Here is a 13,937-nt window from a genome sequence, read left to right on the forward strand (position 1 = left end):
GGCTGGGGTGGAGGTGGGGGCCTTTGGTGGGGGGAGTGGAGGATGGGAGATGGTGGGGGGTGGGCTGGGCTGGGCGGCGGGGGCGGGGAGGAGGCGGGCCCAGCGGCCCCGGAGGAAGGTGCGGCTCCTCTCGCCGCCAAAGGCGCTGCGCGCGGGGCGAGGGGCAGTCGTGGCCGCCGGAGGCTGAGCGCCCGCGCGTGGGCGAAGTGACCCCGGCAACTTCTCCAACTCGGCCGGCGCCGCCCCGCGCGCACCCGGGACCCCGGGGGAACGGCCGTGTCGCCGATCGGGGGCCCGGGCGCGTGTCGGGCTCTCCACCCAGGTAAAGGGGGCGATGGGGAGGGTTGGGGTGGGGGCGAGTCCAGACCACCCCGGCCCGGGGCTCGGGGCGGGCGGCCCCCCGCCTCGGCTTTGTTCCCCGCGCCCTCCTCCGCCTGCCCCGGGCAGGGAGCCCAGGGTGGCGGCTGCGGTCGCCCAGCCGGCGGTGCCCCGAGCACCGGGAGCGGCGCCCTGGCGCGCCCCGGACCCCGCGCAGGCTGGCTGCGCGGAGGAAACGCTTTCCCGACCCCCGCGGTAGGGCGTCGGGGCCTCTGGGGTGAGGCGGCCCAGCGCCCGGAAGGTCCTGGGAGAGCGGCCCCCCGCGCCCGCGGCTCGGATCTCCGAACTCAGGGTCCCCCGAGCCCGGGGGCCGCCGGCGGAAGGGCTGGAGTCCCGCCGCCGCGCCCCCGCCCGGCTCCGCTCCGAGGGGCCCAGGTGCCAAGTTTCTGGGAAAACCGACACGTCGTGTCGCAAACGGATCATATTTACCAAAAACAGTTTGGAAAGAAAAGAGGCCATTCTTCCCAACAATTGACGGCCGGGCAGCCGCCGCAAAGGTGAGGGGGGAACGATTGCACCGAGGTCGTTTCTCTTTAAGACACGGTGAAACTTAATATGTTGAGCTTCCCTGTGCTTCTTAACTTTTTAAAATAGCAAAGCGGGGTAACTTTGCTTAACTGGGGGGAGGGGAGTCGGCTTGGTCCTGAAGATCATTCCCTTCGCGTTGCCTCTGCGGAGGCCCCCGGAGAGGCTGCCTGGTGACAGTTGTAATCTACGCAGCCTTGGGTCGCGATAAGACCTTTACTCACCACATGGCCAAGGTCTTGAGGTTCTCTTCTCATGCTTATTCATCCGTTCTACCTCCCCTTCCTCAAAGGCCGCTGACGAAATTATTTTAACCGACAGCACCTGGTTATCTCCAATCCTCTAGATAGAGTTAAGCTGGAGGGTGGCTAATAAGTCCGTAAGTTTTCCTAGTCTTACAGGTGCAGACCATATGCTATAAATATTTCATCTCTAGGCTCTCAATAAAATTTCAATTTCTGGTCTTATCATTTGAGCATAGCCAATAGATCTTGTGTACATACACACTTACAAAACACTGTCTGGTGTTCTTTGAGGCTTTTTATGTTCTGAAAATGTAGTATTAAGGTTGGTGCAGTTCTAAAAGCAAACTTCTTTTCCATTGACTTTTACCTGTTCAGTTTATAGGATGAAACTTCTTGCTTTGGAATCAGCGTCCCTAACTACCTTGTGATTGGTGAACACAGGGCAAGGTATTGTTAAAAACAGGGCAACGTATAATCGAAGAGTTTATTATGTACAGTGGCAAAAGGAGCCCCTAATGGTGTCAGAATCCATTTCAGCACCTTAATTTACCTATGTATAAGATGCTTCATCATCTGGCCCCTGCCTGCCTTTGCAGCTTCCTGTCCTGACTCTCCCCCAAGTCTCTCCCTAGACACACACACACACACACACACACACACACACACACACACACACACACACACACACACACACACACACACACACACACACACACACACACACGTCTCTCCCTCTCTCTTCCCTTACACCCACACACAGACTCATCAGACGCCTTCCAAGTCTCTCCCTACCCCCTTACACACACACACGTCTCTCCCTCCCTCTCCCCTTACACCCACACACAGACTCATCAGACGCCTTCCAAGTTGTCATTTCCAGACCACTGTCTGGAATGAATGAGCATTCTGTTTATACTGCTCTCACTCCATTCATCCATCTGTTGATTACCCACACGTCCGTCATGTGTCAGTCACATCCCTTCTCGAGTAGGCTCTCCTCCCTCCTTACTGCTGGGCGGTTAAGCTCTTGCTTCTCTAGTAGTCGGTATCTCTATTAGAACAGTTTGTTTTTTGTAACGCCTCTGGCCATGCGTGTGTGCATGTACGTTAGTTGCTCAGTTGTGTCTGACTCTTTGCAGCCTCATTAACTGTAGCCTCCCAGGCTCCTCTGTCCATGGAATTCTCCAGGCAAGAATACTGGAGTGGGTTGCCATTTCCTACTCTAGGGGTCTTCCTGACCCAGGGATCGAACCCAGGTCTCTTGCATTGTAGGCAGATTCTTTACCGTCTGAGCCACCAGGGAAGCGACTTTGTAAAATTGTGTGAGTTGTTCACTGTACAAGGTCATCCTGTCCAATGGGCAAGTGGAGGCTGAAATCCAATTTGCACTCCACTTCCCAAGCCCCTGGTGCCTGCCTCGCCACTGGAAGGAACCACTTTCTCTAATTTACCTGAAGGTCCAGGGTGGGCTAGCTTTGGCCCTGCTTCACCCTCTCTCTGCTACTAGACTCAGCATCCACCACGGAGACTGACCGGCCAGGAGCTCAGTTAAGTCTCCTTAAATGAGAGAAAAGAACGCATCTCTACAGACATCTAGGAAGTGGGAGTTTGGGGGCAGATTTCTCATATACGTCAGGATATAGGAATGGGTTGTAGTTTGCTCTTATGTCTGGCTGTTCAAGTGATTCTTAGATGTCTTCTCCTTGACTACAGGGGAGAATCTGGGGGAATGAATTCACAGGTGGGCATCAAAGATGTGTGCCAGCATGTGGTGGGCCTCCTCAGCTGACTGCCTTTCAAGGCACTAAGTATCCATCTAATCATGATGTGCTGAGAGAGAGTACAGGACTCTTAAAAGTAAGGCCATAAAGAGCTTGGCTCACACGAACATGTGTTATAGTACACTGGATGAAGTGCCATGCTGTACATAAGCGTTAAAGTCATCTTAAAGTGACATATCACAGAATTGAAAGAAGGAAGAAAAAAGGCTTTGAATCAGATTTATTTAAATTCTCCAGATGAGATCAGCATTTAGGGTTGCAATTTACATGTGAAAAAATGGAGTTTGTATGTGGGGCAGTTTGCAAACTCAGTTGGCTGTAAGATTCTTAAAAATGCTCCAGATTTGTATGTTGTTAAAAACTTCTAACCATTTGTGGGCAATCTGGAGATATTTTTCAAGCTAAAGTCAATACGTGGATCATCTCACCAACGTTCATAAAATTGTATAAAATCATATACCATTACATATCAAAAGAACTTGATAATCATATAGAATCCTGGAATCTCTAGAGTTCATTGCATAGAACTTTAAAGATAATATGAAAAAAAATAAAAAAAAATAAAGATAATATGGACCAGTTTCCCCATTTTATAGATAAGGAAAGTTAGTACTAGGAACCTGTCCCAGGTCATAGAGCTCAGCTAGGGGCGCAGCCAAGACAGGAGCTCAGATTTTCTGGCTCTTAGTTCATTGCTTTATTGATTCAAGTGCTCTTTGTATTTGAGCTTCTATATCTTCCAGTGTTGGCTTCAGTTGGGAAATCTTAAAGGCATAGACTAATTATAATATCTCAGGGAAAGGGAGGATTCCCATCCCCAAACACAATGCCTTGTTGAAGTAGTCAGGTGATAAATGTTTGCTGGATGATGAATGGACGAGCTAGTTGAAAGCTTTCTTGTTTAAAGTAATTATTTGATATAGCACATACCGAAGTCCTTTGCAATCCATTATAGTGGAATTTGGCCCATGTGTTTGTGTTTCTTAAATTCAGTAACAGTGTTGGATAAACTTGATGGAGGAGATGGGTAGGAATTGCTTTCTATAAAAGAAGCCAGAACTCCTGACCCAAGAGGCATCAGTAGAAAAAGTAAGGGTTTGGAATCAGTAGATCTGTCCACCAACTAGCCTTCTTTCTGATAATCTTGAACATCACCAACCTCAGTTTCTTTCCGGAACCTCCTGAGTCTCAGAGTTGGTAGCAGGGGCAAGTGAGCTCACATATGAAAGCACTTTGCAAGCTTTAGAACACTGAGGAGTAAGAAGAGTTAGAATCGATGGCAGGAAGTGCTTCCCAGGCACTGTGCTGAGCTCTCTCTGTCCATCACCCAGTTTATTCCCCCGAGTAGAACAGCAAGGCTCTTGTGGAATGAGGAGGAAACGAAGCCTGAGCAGCTATCCTACTACTCTTCACACGGGGTAAGTATTTGGTGACCCCTGAAATGCTTCCCAGGTGGCGGTAGTGATAAAGCCTGTCCGTGTGGGAGATATAAGAGATGTGAGTTCAGTCCCTGAGTTGGGAAGATCCCCTGGAGGAGGGCATGGCAACCCCACCCAGTATTCTTGCCCAGAGACCCATGGAAAGAGGAGCCTGGTGGGCTACAGTCACTGGGGTTGCAGAGAGTCAGAAACGACTGAGAGACTTAGCACTGATGCACACAGTAATGGTTACTTTGGGTTTAGGATTCCCTGGTGGCTCAGACAGTCAAGAATCTGCCTGCAATGCAGAAGACCTGGGTTCAATCCCTGGGTCAGGAAGATCCCCTGGAGAAGGGAATGGTGACCCACCCCAGTATTCTTGCCTGGAAAATTCCCTGGACAGGGGAGCCTGGCAGGCTAGAGTTCAGCAAAGAGCTGAACATGATTGAGCAACTAATACAAGCACAAAATGTATTGAGTATTTTTAGTCTCTGAAGGTCAATAAGAGAACTGCACATAGGAAAGAAAGGCAAATGATGTAAAAGCAAGTGTGGCGAGTGGATTTAAGAAAACCAGACCGGCAGAAAAATGATCAGTTGTAATTGGGCGTGTGGTCACAGGCAGTGTGAATAAGGTGGTGGAAACACACAAGGGCACAGAGTCCTGAGATTTGAAGGGGGTGGGATGGACTTGGCAGGTAAGAGTGCAGGGGGCAGTGCATTTGGCTAAGAACCATCACAGACCTCACATCACAGCCTCAGCAATGCAGGAGGAGAAGGTTGGGGTCCTGCGGGGGACCCCTCACCCAGGTTCACACAGGAAGTCACACCGCTGAGATTTGAGCCTGGCTGTCCGACTGTGTGCTCCTTCCTCTTGCCCACCCTCTCTCAACTAACTGTTCACGTGCCTGTAATTGTAAAGGAATCGAGGATTTTTAATAAAAACAGTGTAGAATCTGAAAGCTTTTATGAGTTCAGAATTTTAAGAAAGAACAAAAAGTACCCTATCTGAAGCCCTCCCAACAGACTGAAGCCAGGAGACGCAGGCTGGTGCCCGAGAAGGTTCCTTGCCAGGAGCGACTAATGTATTTCCTATCTTGGACTTGGTCTGGTCGGATCCAGCCCACTCCTCTCCCAGCGTCCTGTCCAGCTGGAAATGGGTCTGCTTTGTTTCCAGTTAGGAGGTTTGCAGATTGAGGAACAGAATCTGGGCTGCAGCTTTCCTTGTGTTGTCAGTGGTGTTGGGTTACAAGGTTTCTTTTAAACCCACCGGTTACATTCTGAGCGTGTCTCTTGGACATGGTTCTTCAAGAGTTCCCACTACTAAGTGACTTTTTGCATTGGGAATAGGGTGAGAAACTAGAATTTGGGATTTTGGCATCCATAGTTTGGGAAATGGCATAGTAAATAAGCTTGGAAAACTTCTCAAACTGGTAAAAGTTAAGGATTTCTAAAATCCTTTAAAGGGTCTTTATAGTGATGAATTTGGGTGGTTTGCCGGGCATTGTGGTGGCTCATCGGTAAAGGACCTGCCTGCCAGTGTAGGAGTTGCAGGTTCGATCCCTGCGTCAGGAAGATGATCCCCTGGAGGAGGAAATGGCAACCTACTCCAGTATTCTTGCCTGAAAAATCCCATGTAAAGGAGGAGCCTGGCGTCCATAGGGTTGCAAAAGAGTTGGACATGACGTTACTAAACAAAGGAAACAAATTTTTAGAAAGGAACTCAAGGGCTCTAAAGAAAAAATATATTAATTATAAGCCTATTGATAGTAAGTGTGTTAATTATAAGATATTAATAATGAAAGGTACTAGGGAAAATTTCAGTCTACTAGACCCATCTAAATATTTTGTAATAACTATGAACAAGGAAGCATTTTTGCCTTTTCAGTAAGCCATTTTCTAAGAAATACTAATAGGCAGTGTTTTGCTTAGTTCCATTTCAGTTTTCTATGTAATTGGAATTTTTAGATGACCTGTCTTTAGAAATTTCAAGATGTCACTAAATCCAACTGTAGTAAGTTCTACCTTGGCCGTTAGTCTATGTGAGGAAATTGAGTCCAGAAGGATGTCAGTATTACCGGAGTTTTGGTGTGTGTTGAGGGGAGAATGTCATTGCAATATGGCATTTTCTGAAAAGCTATCTGTCACAGAAGCTAAATTTTGATGGCTTGATAAATCTCGTTAGAAAATTCACTAAAACTTGAATGATATATACCAAGCTGGCAGCCAGCACTTGAATTTTCAGCAAACCAGTTAATGAGTAATTCTGAAAATAGATGGGCACATTCATATTTTATTGTCAACATGAAATAACAACCCGTACAATTTTCCTGTTATCTAAAGAAAAACCTTTAAACATTTATGTGCAAAGTCGCTTTAGTCATGTCTGACTTTTTGCGACCTCTTGGACTGTAGCCCACCAGGCTCCTCTGTCCATGGGATTCTTCAGGCAAGAATACTGGAGTGGGTTGCCATTTCCTTCTCTATTAAACATTTATAGAGTGCATTACAATTTCTTGAATAATTTCAAAATGTAAAAGTACATTTATATTTGTGTGGAATAGAAGAGATGACAAAATTTAAAAGAATATGTAAATGGTAGTGATACAGACATGAGGATTATAGTTACATATGCGTATTTAGAATGTTGGTCCCATATCACAAATCGTGTTGTATTCCTTTAATAGTTGTTATATATCAGTAAGCATTCTAGAACAGAATAACCGTTAGAAATCTAATCCAACCCATGTTTCAGAAGAGAAACTTGATGTTTTGGAAAAGTTAAATGACCTGCTTTAATTCCCCATCATAAGAAGTGAATGGCAAGCAGAGCAAGGTCCACCTCCCAGATTCTTTAGACCTTTTTCTCTGTGCTTAAAAATTAGAAGGACCTACTAGGAAGACGGCATCAAAAAGCCAGGAAATGTTTTAGATTTTCCACGAGAAAGGAAACTAAACCTCTGAATTTTTGGAATTAGTAAAGGCAATAACAGCTTCTTAGCTTGTGTATTCTGTTGCAGTTGTTCAGCCGTTAATCCGTGTCCCACTGTTTGCGACTTCATGGGCTGCAGCACGCCAGGCTTCCCTGTCCTGCACTATTTCCCTCGGTTTGCTCAAATTCTTGTCCATTGAGGCAGTGATGCTATCTAACCATCTCATCCTCTGTTGCCCTCTTCTCCTCTTGCCTTCAGTCTTTGCCTGCATCAGGGTCTTCTTCAAAGAGATGCTTCTTCACATCAGGTGGCCAGAGTACTGGAGCTTCAGTTTCAGCACCAGTCCTTCCAGTGAGCATTCAGGGTTGATTTTCCTTTAGCATTGACTGGTTTGATTTCCTTACAGTCCAAGAGACTCCCAAGAGTCTTCTCCAGTACCACGGTTTGAAAGCATCAATTCGTTGGTGCCCAGGCTTTTTTATGGTCCAACTCACATCCATACATGACCACTGGAAGAACCATAGGTTTGACCATATGGACCTTTGCTGGCAAAATGATATCTCTGCTTTTTATTATGCTGTCTAGGTTTGTCATAGCTTTCCTCCCAAGGAGCAAGCGTCTTTTAATTTCATGGTTGCAGTCACCATCCATGGTGATTTTGGAGCCCAAGAAAAGAAAATCTGTCACTGCTTCTATTTTTTCCCCATTTATTTGCCATTATATGATGGAACTGAATGCCATATTAGTTTTTGAATGTTGCATTTTAAGCCAGCATTTTCTTTCTCCTCTTTCACCCTCTTCATGAGACTCTTCAGTTCCTCTTCACTGATTGCACTGGAGTGGTATCATCTGCATATCTGAGGTTGTTGATATTTCTCCTGACAATCTAGAGCCTACTCAAAGGAATGTACAACTTTACATTGTACATGGAGAGGACAGCCTACAACTCAAGCTTATTTTGTGGGTTACAGCAGATTGTGTCATCTGCACAAAGATAAATAGGCCTTTTCCTAATGAAGTGTGAGTGGGAGATTTGAGGGTAGTACTATATACATTATTTGAGTTGAAAGGAATCTTAGCTTACTCCTTTATTTTCTGTCAGAGGGAAATATAGCTTTGTCCTGACACTGTTATAAATAGTGAAGTGAATCTTGCTCAGTCATGTCTGACTCTTTGCAACCTCATGGACTATGAAATTTTCCAGGCTAGAATACTGGAGTGGGTAGCTGTTCCCTTCTCCTAGGGGATCTTCCCAAGCCAGGGATCAAACCCGGGTCTCCCGCATTGCGTGTGGATTCTTTACCAGCTGAGCCCCCAGGGAAGCCCATTTTATGAATGACTATGATGTTTTTGTTAATAATTGTTTTAAAATGAAATAACATCTTTCAAGTCTATCAACTTGTATTATAAGCAAAATAATTATAAAGCACATGTCCATGAAGTTCAAAATACTTTTTGGTTTTGATTATAGCCAAACTAATGGAAGAGGTTAGTAATGTGTCTATAAAGATGGTAGTTTGGGGCCTATGACTGATTTTCTGTTGGAAGACAGTGGGCCATGCTCCCAGACACGCCCTCAATTGCAAGGGCAGCCTTGCGATGACAGCATCCAAGAAAAGAAAAAGTGAAAGTGAAACTCGCTCAGTCGTGTCCGACTCTTTGCGACCCTATGGATTATACAGTCCATGGAATTCTCCAGGCCAGAATCCTGGAGTGGGTAGTCTTTCCCTTCTCCAGGGGATCTTCCCAACCCAGGGATTGAACCCAGGTCTCCTGCATTGCAGGTGGATTCTTTACCAGCTGAGCCACAAGGGAAGCCCAAGAAAAGAAAACTTACTGTTTCTTTTTTAATAAATTTATCTCCCGGTGTAAGCACTGTCCGTTTCTGGTCAGTTTAATCATTTATTTCTGCCTCTGCTGGGTCTTCGTTGCTGCAGGCCGGTTTTCTCTAGCTGCGGTGTGCAGGCTTCTCGCGGGGTGCCTTCTCTCGTTGCACAGCATGGACTCTGAGTGCGGGCTTCCGTTAGTTGTAGCGCATGGGCTTAGTTGCCCAGCGACATGTGGAATCTTCTAGAGCATGGATTGAACCTGTGTCCCGTATATTGGTGAGCATCAGATTCTTCACCTCTGGACCACCAGGGAAGTCCAAAACTTACCGTTTGGTCAAATAGAAAGCATGTTTAAATTGTGTTCTGAAGTCTGATTTTCAAATCTGTGTCTTTACTGAATTTGTATGTAAGCTTTGGCGAGTATAGCCAGATTTATGTGAACAGGTAGGACCTTGGGTGAAGTGGGAGTAGGGAGATGCTGCTAAGAGATGAAGAAGGTTCTACATATTACAGCATCATTATTGCAGGCATGTGTGTGTGTTAGTCACTCATGTCTACTCTTTGCGACCCCATGGACTGTAGCCTGCCAGGCTTCTCTGTCTATGGGATTCTCCAAGCAAGAATACTGGAGTGGATTGCCATTCCCTTCTCCAGAGGATCTTCCTGACCCAGAGATCAAACTCCGGTTTCCTGCACTGCAGGCAGATTCTTTACCATTTGAACTACAGGGAAGTCCTTCATTATTGCAAGGTATCCTGTTAATCCAAATAAATGAACAGAGGAGGTGGCAATGTCTATGTTCTTTTTTTAGCCAATCACACTATTCATATTATTCAAGAAATTAGCCAAAAAGCCCCTTCTCCCTCATGGACCACCCCTGTCCCCCCCCACCCTGCAAGCCTCCCCGCATTAGTGTATCCTTATTTTTCATGGTGAAGGTTCATCTAGTGACTGCTTAGTAGGGACTAGTTGAAAAGATTTTATGTTCTAAAGGAAAACCAAGTAGCAGGTTCAATAGGTTGATTCTCACAGTGTCTCAGTTTTTGATGTTGAAGCTTCATGTAGTTTCTTATTTGGGATCCTTGAAAATTGTTAAAATAGCATTAAATTGTGGAGAAGGCAATGGCACCCCACTACAGTACTCTTGCCTGGAAAATCCCATGGACGGAGGAGCCTGGAAGGCTGAAGTCCATGGGGTCGCTAGGAGTCGGACACGACTGAGTGACTTCACTTTCCCTTTTCACTTTCACGCATTGGAGAAGGAAATGGCAACCCACTCCAGTGTTCTTGCCTGGAGAATCCCAGGGACAGGGGAGCCTGGTGGGCTGCCATCTCTGGGGTCGCACAGAGTCGGACACGACTGAAGCGACTTAGCAGCAGCAGCAGCATTAAATTGAGATGTGGCTTATAGTTGACAGCTAGCCAGCATGGCGCCTCTTCCCTGGTTTGTCGAAGGTCAGCGAGTTTACCCATGGAGATGGCTGACCTGTGCCATGAACCATACAGAGAACGAGGTGAAATCAATTATCAAAGGCTGGGGACTCTGCACTGGGAGCTCATCTTAATCACTGGACCGTCAGGGAAGTCCTGTGCGCAATAGTCTTATTCCTGCCTCTTTGGAGGTATCCAAACCAGGTTTTCCTGGAAAGAGCTGTCTCATAGTTTAATAATCTTCCTATGTTTGTTCACTTTGTCTCTTTAGCCCTCTTTTCAGTGGATATTGGTTACTGACAGCCCAGGGTACCATGATCCTGGTTTTCTGGAAATAAGTTTCCTGGCACTGCTCCATCCTTTTAAGGTTTAATTTCTGAAATACTGGTAAATTCTGCCTTCTTGAATTATTCGTTGAAAGCATTAAAACTTTTATTTGACTCTGGATGTGTGTCGTCTTATAGTGAGAAAAGAAAATGTATAGACTGCACTAAGCAGTGAGTAAATACTCTCTCGTAGCATCCTGACTTTTTCAATGGGTGACTCTGCAGTTAGATTCAGCATTTCTGGGGCAGTGGCTGAATGTTTATTGCAGTAAGGATGTTGGACTAGAATAAGAAGAGGAAGAGAATAATGGAAAAATACTGGGACTGCTCCAGGGTTCTCAAACTTTTGGGCATCAATATAACGTGGAGGGCTTGTTAAAACACAGATTGCTCAGTACCTCCTCGTGGTTGCTGGTTCAGTAGATCTGGGATCAGCCGGAGAATTTTCATTTCTAGGAAGTTCTCAGGGGATGATGCTTCTGTTGATCCTGGACCACATTTGGAGAACAGCTGCCCTGGAGGTTCAGTGCATGGGGATGTAGCTCTGTGGATACCAGTCTGCTTCTCAGGAGCTCTGTTTTCCTATATCTGAGAAATGGTACAGTATTTGTGGCTTTCAAATATTTGAAACCAAAGGAGTCTTTTGTTCCAAACTACATATTGTGTGAAATTCCAAAATGCAAAAGAGAGAAACTGGAATTATGTTACTGACAGCAGTGGTAGAGAATAAAAGGATTTGTGTATTTTGTGTATCTTTGGAGTGGAGAGGAGGGACAGCCCTGGGCTCTCTCTGAAGAACCTAAAACAGTGATAAATCCAATGGAAGAGATGATTTCTAAGGCTTCTGGCATTTGTCATTTTCCCTTTGATTCTGCATGCTCTTGAAACTGGAGACTGTGACCTAAATAGTTGAACAAATCTGATCCAGAGACTTAACTGTAAGGTTTTGCCTGTAAGAGACTATGTTTAGTCTGTATAAATAGGAATTGAGTCTGTATAAATAGGAATTTATATTGGCACTCAATTCTCATGGTAATATATATATGTAAAAACGGACAGTTCATTTCAGGCAAGAAATGGGGAAATTCTAATCAGAAAGGAAATGGGTGGAGGGTCAGGGGACATGTCTTCCTGCCTTTGGTTTCAGCAGGTGTGTGTAATTGAGTTGAAAGGCTGTTCTGGTAAGCCTGATGGTCAGGCCTAAAATTGGATTTCCTAACTTTTACTGGAATCTTTCCTGGAAAATAGATAAAAAGGAGAATAGCAGTACCAACTTTTTAATAAAAGAATGAAACATCTCAGACATCACAAATGTCCAGAGAAGATGTCTGCCTATTGCTCTTGGTTTGTTTTGTCAGCCACTTTATGAAAGCCCTGAAACCAGCCTTAAGTGAAATTTTTAATTAGTCTAAACTTGACTTTGGTACTCAATGAGTCCCTGTTCTGGATTTCTTCAAACCTTTATTTTCTTTCTTCTTTGGCTCATCCTCCTTATAAGAAAAGGTCTAAATATTAATAAAAAGAAGCAAAATGTCCATAAGTATGGAACAATATCCGTGGTTTATTAATTGAGAAATCTAGGTGCAGACACTGTAGAAGTGCTCAGCCTTCTGAAAGAAAGTGTTTTTCAGACAATGAATCAGTTAGTGACCTCCGTTTAGTGGTTGATTTATTTTTAATTCTAGTGATAGACTTAAAAAGATTCCAATACCTTTCTGACTTTTTTTTTCTTTACTAAGACCCATATTCAGACACACATGAGATGGAATGACATAGCATAACATGGAATAGAAAGTATCTAAATATGTTACATGTAGTAAGGATATCATTTCTTGAAACTTCTGAGTTTAATACAGACCTGTGTATACATACACACTTTAGATGTATGTAGGATATGTATGTAATATCATATGATATAGATAGGTAGAAAGATAAGAATATATATGTTATATGTTATATATATTGACATTTGACGTTGAAGTTGCTGAGTCATGTCCAACTCTGCGACCCCATGGACTGTAGTCTACCAGGCTCTTCCGTCCATGGAATTTTCCAGGCAAGAGTATTAGTTAAGGCTTCCCTGGTGGCTCAGAGGTTAAAGCTTCTGCCCGCAACGCGGGAGACCTGGGTTCAATCCCTGGGTCGGGAAGATCCCCTGGAGAAGGAAATGGCAACCCACTCCAGTATTCTTGCCTGGAGAATCCCATGGACGGAGGAGCTTGGTGGGCTACAGTCCACAGGGTCACAAAGAGTTGGACATGACTGAGCGACTTCACAAACTTCTTCAGAAAGACAAAATCAATAGGAGATGTATATATGCAGAAAGAGTTTGTAGGAAGGAAATGGCTCATGTGATTATGGAGGCCAGCAAATCCAAAATCTCAATGTGGGCAGACAGCCTGGAGACTCTGGAGAGGTGATGGTTCAAAGTCTGAAGGCAGTCTCCTGGAGAATTCCCTCTTCCTCTGACTGGTCTTTCTGTTCTCGTCAAGTCCTCAACTGATTGGATGAGGCCCACCCATATTGTGGCAAGCAGTTTGTTTTGTTCACGGTTCACTGATTTAAATGTTAGTCTCATTCCCAAACACCTTCCAGGTTGGCAAAATTAACCATCACGTAGTAAGGCAAAATGTCTTACTTATCAAAGTTATACACACATCTATGTGTGTGTGTGTGTGTGTATGGATATCTATAAACACAGTCACACATACCCCACACAGGTGTGCTTGTGTATGCACACACAAGTATATCCATTCTAGGGATCTCTCTCTTCCTGTCTGTTGATATTCCTAGAAAGGTTGGTAGGTAAATTAGGTAGATACAGATGGATGAATGGCTAGCTAGCTAGATACCCCTAGAATATCTCTGAAGCAAAGGTTCTGAGTGTGGGGAGGAGTCTTTTTCATCACCTGGGGAATTTTTCTATAATGAGTATGTTTGTACTGCTACCTCTTCCTGCTTCTCCTTTAAGAATAAATTCTAAAAATGGTGGAGGGGAGGGAAGATGGGAAACAGCAAACTGTTTTTGAAAAAGTTTGGACTGAAGCAAAGAAAAGACTGGTGCTCTGAAAG

General features: G+C 44.9%; 1 protein-coding gene across 2 annotated transcripts in view; it reads left to right on the top strand.

Annotated features, from left to right (window-relative positions):
- The first annotated feature begins 219 nt into the window (after positions 1–219).
- TIAM2 (TIAM Rac1 associated GEF 2) overlaps positions 220–13,937 on the top strand; it is a 238,380-nt gene continuing 224,662 nt past the window's right edge. For both annotated transcript variants that reach the window (XM_052645856.1, XM_052645853.1), the window contains exon 1: positions 220–322. The gene's annotated coding sequence lies outside the window, so the exon portion shown is untranslated. The remainder of the gene's footprint in view (positions 323–13,937) is intronic.

Source organism: Budorcas taxicolor, chromosome 9, assembly GCF_023091745.1.
Source record: "Budorcas taxicolor isolate Tak-1 chromosome 9, Takin1.1, whole genome shotgun sequence".
Lineage (NCBI taxonomy): Eukaryota > Metazoa > Chordata > Mammalia > Artiodactyla > Bovidae > Budorcas > Budorcas taxicolor.